A 7,988-nucleotide genomic window follows, 5' to 3' on the forward strand; every position below is an offset into this window, starting at 1 on the left:
TTATTTCTCGCAATTCCGACTTTATTTCTCACAGTTCCGACTTTATGTCTCGCAATTCCGACTTTATTTCTCGCAGTTGCGACTTTATTTCTCGCAATTCCGACTTTATTTCTCACAATTCCGAATTTATTTCTCGCAATTCCGAATTTATTTCTCACAATTCCGACTTTATTTCTCGGAATTCTGACTTAATTTCTCATAGTTCCGACTTTATTTCTCGTAATTCCGACTTTAGTTCTTGCAATTCCGACTTTATTTCTCACAATTCCGACTTTATTTCTCGCAGTTCCGACTTTATTTCTCGCAATTCCGACTTTATTTCTCACAATTCCGACTTTATTTCTCGCAGTTCCGACTTTATTTCTCGCAATTCCGACTTTATTTCTCACAATTCCGACTTTATTTCTCGCAATTCCGACTTTATTTCTTGCAATTCCGACTTTATTTCTCACAATTCTGACTTTATGTCTCGGAATTCCGACTTTATTTCTCGCAGTTGCGACTTTATTTCTCGCAAGTCTGACTTTATTTCTTGCAATAAATAGAGAAGAAAGAAATAAAGAAATAAAAAGAAGTAGAGAAATAAAGAGAGAGAAATCAAGTCAGAATTCCGAGAAATGAAGTCGCAATTAAGCAAACTTCTTTTTTTTTATGTGGCGGAAACGGGCTTCCGTCGATACACCGATAGGTGAACACTATCATTAAAAAAGTGCCGTGAAATGTGTCCATATGTGGATTTTCCCCCCCATCTCTTGGAATAGAAACGTGTACTCGTCTCTAGCAAATCCGCACTCATACTTGCTCTTTCTGGGTCTTTCTCTCGTCAGATGTCTTTTTTTGATTTCCTGGATTATACAGTCTGCTACCTTGCTGCTCCCCAAAGCTTTTGATAAAAATCCAAAAGAATCTGCTTGGCTCACAGAGAAAAAAGGCACCTACTGCAGGAGGGATGAAGAGACAGAGACAGACAGACAGACAGACAGACAGACAGAGAGCGCGCGAGCGAGAGAGAGGGAAGGCGAGCGAGCGAGCGAGAGAGAGAGAGAGAGAGAGAGAGAGAGAGAGAGAGAGAGAGAGAGAGAGAGAGACAAGAAAGAGAGAGAGAGAGAGAGAGAGAGAGAGAGAGAGAGAGAGAGAGAGAGAGAGAGAGAGAGAGAGAGAGAGAGAGAGAGAGACAAGAAAGAGAGAGAGAGAGAGAGAGAGAGAGAGAGAGAGAGAGAGACAAGAAAGAGAGAGAGAGAGAGAGAGAGAGAGAGAGAGAGAGAGAGAGAGAGAGAGAGAGAGAGACAAGAAAGAGAGAGAGCGCACGCGAGAGAGAGATAGGGGTCATTGGGTTAGAGGTTGAATGAAGTGTTCCAAATGATGAGTTGTGTACATTGTCAGGCTTTTGATTGTGTGTGTGTGTGTGTGTGTGTGTGTGTGTGTGTGTGTGTGTGTGTGTGTGTGTGTGTATTCTGTAGATTCTTTTATACTTTATTATATACTTTGTATCTGTCTTATTCTACTTAATGTTTGTATAGATTGTGTGAGTGTTTTGCGACTTGACCACCTGAATTTCCCCGTTGGCGGTAATAGAACAATAAACTTTACCTTGCCCTTGGTGGAAGGGTGACGCGCTTGGAACAAAAATGCAATCGAGGAGAAAAACAGTGGACATTTTTTTTTTGTTGCTTGTTTCTAAAAGCCTAGTCAAGGCTATACAACACCTTGCTCATATTGAGGTAACCGCCGAAACCACGTACGCTCCACACCATGTAAAAAGCATGATGTGTTGCCATGGAAACTCCATCGTGCGTCGCCGGAGTGATGGGATGCAATGAATGTGAACTGCTGAACGTGGTGCGGTGATGGACAGACCCATGCATCTGTGGTGGTGCGAGCCTGAGTATACCGCTGCTGCTGTCCTGTTCGCTGAACCCTGTGTTAGTACTCTCTAGCTGGCTGTGGCACAGTCGATGTGGAGGAGAGCCCGCCCACCATGGTGCAAATGCCCCACTGCCCCAGGAAACTCATCACTCAAGAGTGGCTTTTGTCTTTATCAGAGTCCACTCACATTCTGTCTCGCTCTCTGTCATTTCACTATCATCTGTGATCATTATGGGATAATAAATAATAATAATAATAATAAAATTATAATAATGTGTGATGGCCTGGCGGCCTGTCCTGGGTGTCTCCCCGCCTGCCGCCCAATGACTGCTGGGAAAGGTCCCAGTATCCTCGCGACCCTGAGAGCAGGATAAGCAGTTGGGATAATGGATGGATGGATAATAATAATTTTATTTACTATATAGCGCTTTTCTAAAACAATGCCACAAAGTGCTTCACAAAAAAATAAACCCAGACAAGGCGAAAACAAGAGTAAGACCAAACAAGGAAGCGCAAAAACAAAAACAGCAGAAATATATTTTTCCATCTCTTGCAAGTGTGTTGTGACCCTTGACCTCCTTGTGATCTTTGTGCATTGCCGGCACCAGCGGATTTTTACTGGGGGTGCTGAGTGGGAGCTTGGCTATTATTTGGGGGGTGCTACTGAAGTGTGGATATACCGGTATACGCACAAGACCAAATGCAATCACACATGTTGAGTGGCACACACACACACACACACACACACACACACACACACACACAGACGAGTCAGTGACAGAAAACTCATGCACCGTCGCTGAGCGGTTGAGTTTAACTAATTCTGTCTGTCCATTTCATTTAAAGTCTCATTGGACAAGATTCAATTAAACACAGGGTTGTAATCTAAATATTTGTGCGATCTAAGCCATTCCATAACTCATGACTCGATGACTTCATTTAGGCTTAAATTACTCAGTTGTTTGCTTTTACATGGCAGCCATTTCCCCGATGCCCCCCCAGAGAAACCCAAACATGATATGAAATGTGTAGTTATAATAACCTGACAGCGCACAGTCATTAATTAGCCTCCATAACCTCCCTCAAATTGCCTGTTGTTGCCAGCAGTGTTGGAGATAGCCCAGGTCTAAGTGGTGCTCACAGGGGAATGCTGTGCTAATGCAGTGAGTCTATGTGTGCTCGTGCCCCTTATCAGCCTGACCACGCTGTCACTCGCTCGGCAGGCCTTTGCGGGGCTGAATTGAGTTTTAATTGGCTCTGCTCCATGCTAGCACCCGCCATGCGAGGACAAGATGCTGGTTTCATTTAAAAGTGCCTGCCGGGGACGAGGCTTGCCGATGCCGGCGACACCCAGCTGGGTGGGTTCAGCCTGTCAATAGAGGGTCCTTCAGGCTACCACGCGTCTGTCCGAGTAATAACGGACAAAGCTCTCAAGCGGTTAGAGATCTGCTGGGGATTAGAATGCACTCTTGAACCGAGGCTGCAGAGGTACAGGCCACCCCTGGATGTTTATTGACCCCATGCAGGTTGCACTGAGATGCCAGTTGTGTGCCCAGAGAGCTGCTGCCTTTGCCACATCCACTTTGTTCTTTGCCAATATATTGCAAACTGGTGGCTGTTCTTGGCCATATCCCCCCTTTTCTCCCCAATTGTACCCGTCCAATTACCCCACTCTTCTGAGCCGCCCTGGTCGCTGCTTCACCCCCTCTGCCAATCCAGGGAGGGCTGCAGACCCCCCCCCCCGATACATGGACGTCACCAGCGCTTCTTTTCACATGATAGTGAGGAGTTTCGCCAGGGGGACGTAGCATGTGGGAGGGTCACGCTATTCCCCCCAGTTCCCCTTCCACCCCCCAAACAGGTGCCCTGACCGACCAGAGGAGGCACTAGTGCAGTGACCACCACATCCGGCTTCCCACCCGCAGACATGGCCAACTGTGTCTGTAGGGAGGTAACACGGGGATTCGACCCGGCGATGGAATAGCCCCCCATGCTACCCGGACGTCCCCTTGGCCATATTCTTCTGCACCATCTCCCTGCTGTGCCTGTCTGTTTAAACTCTTTCCCAAACGCGCCGCTGCCATCTGGTCTCACCCCTTGCCACAGGCTAAGAGCCAGGGCTCAGTGCTAGACACACTTGTCGACTTGCTGTGTATGTGGGTCTAACTGTCAGGTGATGGCGGATATCAGAATCCATAATGTAGCTCAAGACGCCTCTCAGAGGAGGCACTGGTTCAAGAGCTGCTGACCCGCATCTCACAGCAGTGTGTTCACTGTCACAAATCATTGAAGGATGACACTTCATGAATATGTGATGGCTGAGAAGGCTGGTGGAAAAACAACACAGAGCCTTGAACTGCGTGAGCCCACAGAGCCTCGGCGACTTATATGAATAATCACTCAACAAAAACAATCAAGCAAAGGGGTGGCGGGACGGAAACAGGCGAAACAGATGAAGAACACGTGCAGGTCTGTGACAGTCTATTTTGTTCCCAGACAAAAACAAAGATGTGACGTGTTTGGAAAAAAGAGGGGTGAATTAAAATCTGCAAAAGGAAAGAAAATGCTCAAGGCTATGCTTTCTCAATATTAGCTGACACAGGAAAGTGAAAACACAGTGAAGTAAAAAGCAGCGAGTTCAGCTCCAGATTGCATCTCAAATAAGTTCAATGGTGGGTTGTGTATAATACGCTACAAAGAAAATTCAACTGGTTTCAACTTTTGACACGTGAACCAACAGGTCTGTAAAAACAACAGACAGTTGTCTCTGTCATCTGTCAACCTACCAGCCTCTGCACAATCTGCTGGCTCAATTTGTTTTTTGATAGATGGAGAATCTCTGTCTGGCAGCTCCATAAAGGTAACCTGATCTCCCAGTTAACATCCAAAAGGAGCGCATGGAGCCAGCAGAGAAACAGCCCTGTGCCAACATCTTCAAAGCTCTGCGCTGCAGGGATCAGGCCTTCAGCCCAGCTGCAGCTCTGCCCTCCTTTAAAACAAGCCTCAACATGCTGCTACTCAAGAAAGGCTTTTCCTTCCTTCTTAAAGGGAACTTTCCCTGCTCATAATGTGCACATCCAGGAAGTACCGATGGTCTATATTGTGTATCAAAACTTGAGCTGCTTTAGTGCAACTCATACTTATAGAGGAAACAGTATTTTCCTGTTCAGAGCGCATGCTGCTCCCTGTACCAGCATGCATTGCGCGAGGAAGCAACCGTCTTGCTGTGTCTGGGACTTTTGTCTATGTTTTATGTCAGAAAAGCATCGTGTCTATGGAAGTGAGGAGTTGTTGTACATCAGGAAGACTGCATTTGGCAATTTGGGACTATCTGCCAACGTTCCAGAGGATATACTGGTTGTAAACAACACTGGATCGCCACCCTGGGGAAATACACCTAGCACAGGGAGACGGAGAACAGGGGCGGTCTCCAGGTTCGGGAGACGGCCCTATCGGCCCCCACTGCCGGCACTGATCCTATCCAGCGTGTGATCCCTCAAAAATAAAATGGATGAACTTTTGTCATTAACACAAACCGACTGCCACCCAATGTCTGCTGGAGTAGGCTCCGGCATCCCCGCGACCCTGACTAGCATAAACGGTTTGGATAATGGATGGATGGACAGAGACTGCTCAGTCTTCAGCTTCCCCGAGACAGGGCTGGATCAATCGGTCCCTGATCAAGCGGTAACCCCCCCCCGGCTTCACTATCTTCAGAGCCAACAAGTCAGACGAAAAAGGCGGAGGTATTTGTCTCATGGCCAATCAGCGCTGGTGTAACGACACAACAACCCCTCGTCGCTGCTGCTCTTATGATCTTAAGTTCGTCAGTTTGAAATGCAGACCGTATTGCCTTCCCAGAGGATTCACTTCAGTTGTATTAGCTGGTGTTTACAGTCCACCACAAGCTAACGCTAACACAGCCATTAGCCAACTCTCGCAGCACATTTCCTATGTTGAAACCTCCAACCCCGACACGTGTGTCGCCGTGTTAGGTGATTTCAACCATACGAATCTTTCCCTCGAACTACCGAGCTATGAGCAACAAGTCACTTGCCATAGCAGAGAAAACAAAACATTGGGTCACTGCTACATCTCAATTTCAAACGCTTCCCGTGCATTCCCGAGGGCCCCACTGGGGGGGGGGGGGAGCCCGGGAGCCCGATCACGCTGTGTTACTCCATCCATCCATTATACGAACCGCTTATCCTGCTCTCAGGGCCCCAAAATACAGACAAAACCTTAAATCCATCAAGAAAACATCAAAATCTGTCAGGTCCTAGTCCATGGACGCCACTGAAATGCTTCGAGGGTGTTTTAAATGCACTAATTGGAATATATTTAGTGCAGTTTACGACTCCCTCGATGAATTCACCGCCACAGTGACGTCATACATCAAGTTCTGCGAGGAAACGTGCATCCCTACCAAAACGGTGACATTGCACGGCAATAAAAAAAAAACCCTGGTTCTCCAAAGAATTACACCTCCTAAACAAATAAAAGAGCTGGGCATACAAGAACGGAAACAGGGATCAGTACAGAGCAGCCAAGTACAAGTTGCGTGCTGCAATAAGAAAAGCAAAGTCCAGCTATGCAACAAAACTTTAACAACAATTCTCTTCTCGTAACTCCAGAGCAACATGGAAAAAACGTAAGGAAATGACAGATCACAAAAAGCCCCTGCTCCCCTCCAGATAATGACCATAACCTCCCAGGTAAATTAAATAAGTTTTATGCAAGGTTTGAAAAACCTATTCCACCCCCCCACTCCTACTTCAATGCCAACCTTCTGCATCCAGGAGGATGAGGTGAAAGCAACATTCAAGAAGCTGAACATTAGGAAAGCAGCAGGGCCAGATGGCATCAGTCCTACTTTGTTGAGCCACTGTGCAACACAAATGGCCCCAATATTTTCCACCATATTTAACACTTCTCTAAGTCAATGTACAGTCCCATAGTGCTTCAAGCTCTCTACCATCATTCCTGTGCCAAAGTCCTCAAAGATCACCAGCCTCAATGACTTCAGACCAGTTGCCGTGACATCTGTGGCCATGAAAGCATTTGAGCACATCATTTTGTCACACTTGAAATCTTGCACCTTCCCAATGATGGACCCATATCAATTTGCCTATCAGGCCAACCGGTCTGTTGAGGATGCAGTTAGCATAGCCTTGCACCATGCCCTGCAACACCTGGAATCACCAAACACCTACACACGCATCCTGTTCATAGACTTTAGTTCTGCCTTCAACTTCATCAACCCACTCAAACTCTTTACCATACTCTTGGATATGAACATTGACCCAGCCATATGCCACTGGATTCAGAGCTTCCTGTGGAATAGGCCACAGAGGGTGAAGGTTAATAACCTAACCTCATACCCTCTTACCCTCAGTACAGGTGCTCTTCAGGGCTGTGTTCTTTCCCCCTGGCTCTTCTCACTTTACACCACCCACTTTACATCCATGGATAGATCTGTGAAAATAATAAAATACACAGACGACACAACCATTGTAGGCCTCATCTCCAACAATGATGAAACCCAGTACTGCACTGAAGTAGACCAAGCTGTCACTTGGTGTGCAAACAACAATCTTCTGCTTAATACAGCCAAAACCCAAGAACTCATTATTGACTTCCGATGCATGCCAAATCCTAAAACACCTATACAAATGAACGGAGATCCCAACACCACCACCGACTCTTTTAAGTTCCTTGGAACATACATCAGCAATAACCTGAAGTGGAAAATTAACCCTGAACACATCATTGCAAAAGCTCAACAATGACTTTACTTTCTTAGGCAGCTTAAAAAAATACCGGATCAAACATCAACTGCTCGTTCTGTTTTACTCCATTATCGAGTCCATCATAACATCTTCTATTACAGTATGGTACAGCGGCACGGACAGTCAAACATGGAAAAAACTGCAGCAGATTGTCAACAAGGCATCCCAAATTATAGGCAACCCACTACCCTCAGCTGAACCTCTACATACTAACCGGACTGTAAAGCGAGCAAAGAAGATCATCTACAACCCCTCACATCCTGCTCATCACCTCTTCCAGCTCCTTCCCTCAGGGAGGCACTACAGGTCACTGTCCACTAAGGCTAAATGCTT

The sequence above is a fragment of the Lampris incognitus genome, chromosome 6, assembly GCF_029633865.1.
Source record: "Lampris incognitus isolate fLamInc1 chromosome 6, fLamInc1.hap2, whole genome shotgun sequence".
NCBI lineage: Eukaryota > Metazoa > Chordata > Actinopteri > Lampriformes > Lampridae > Lampris > Lampris incognitus.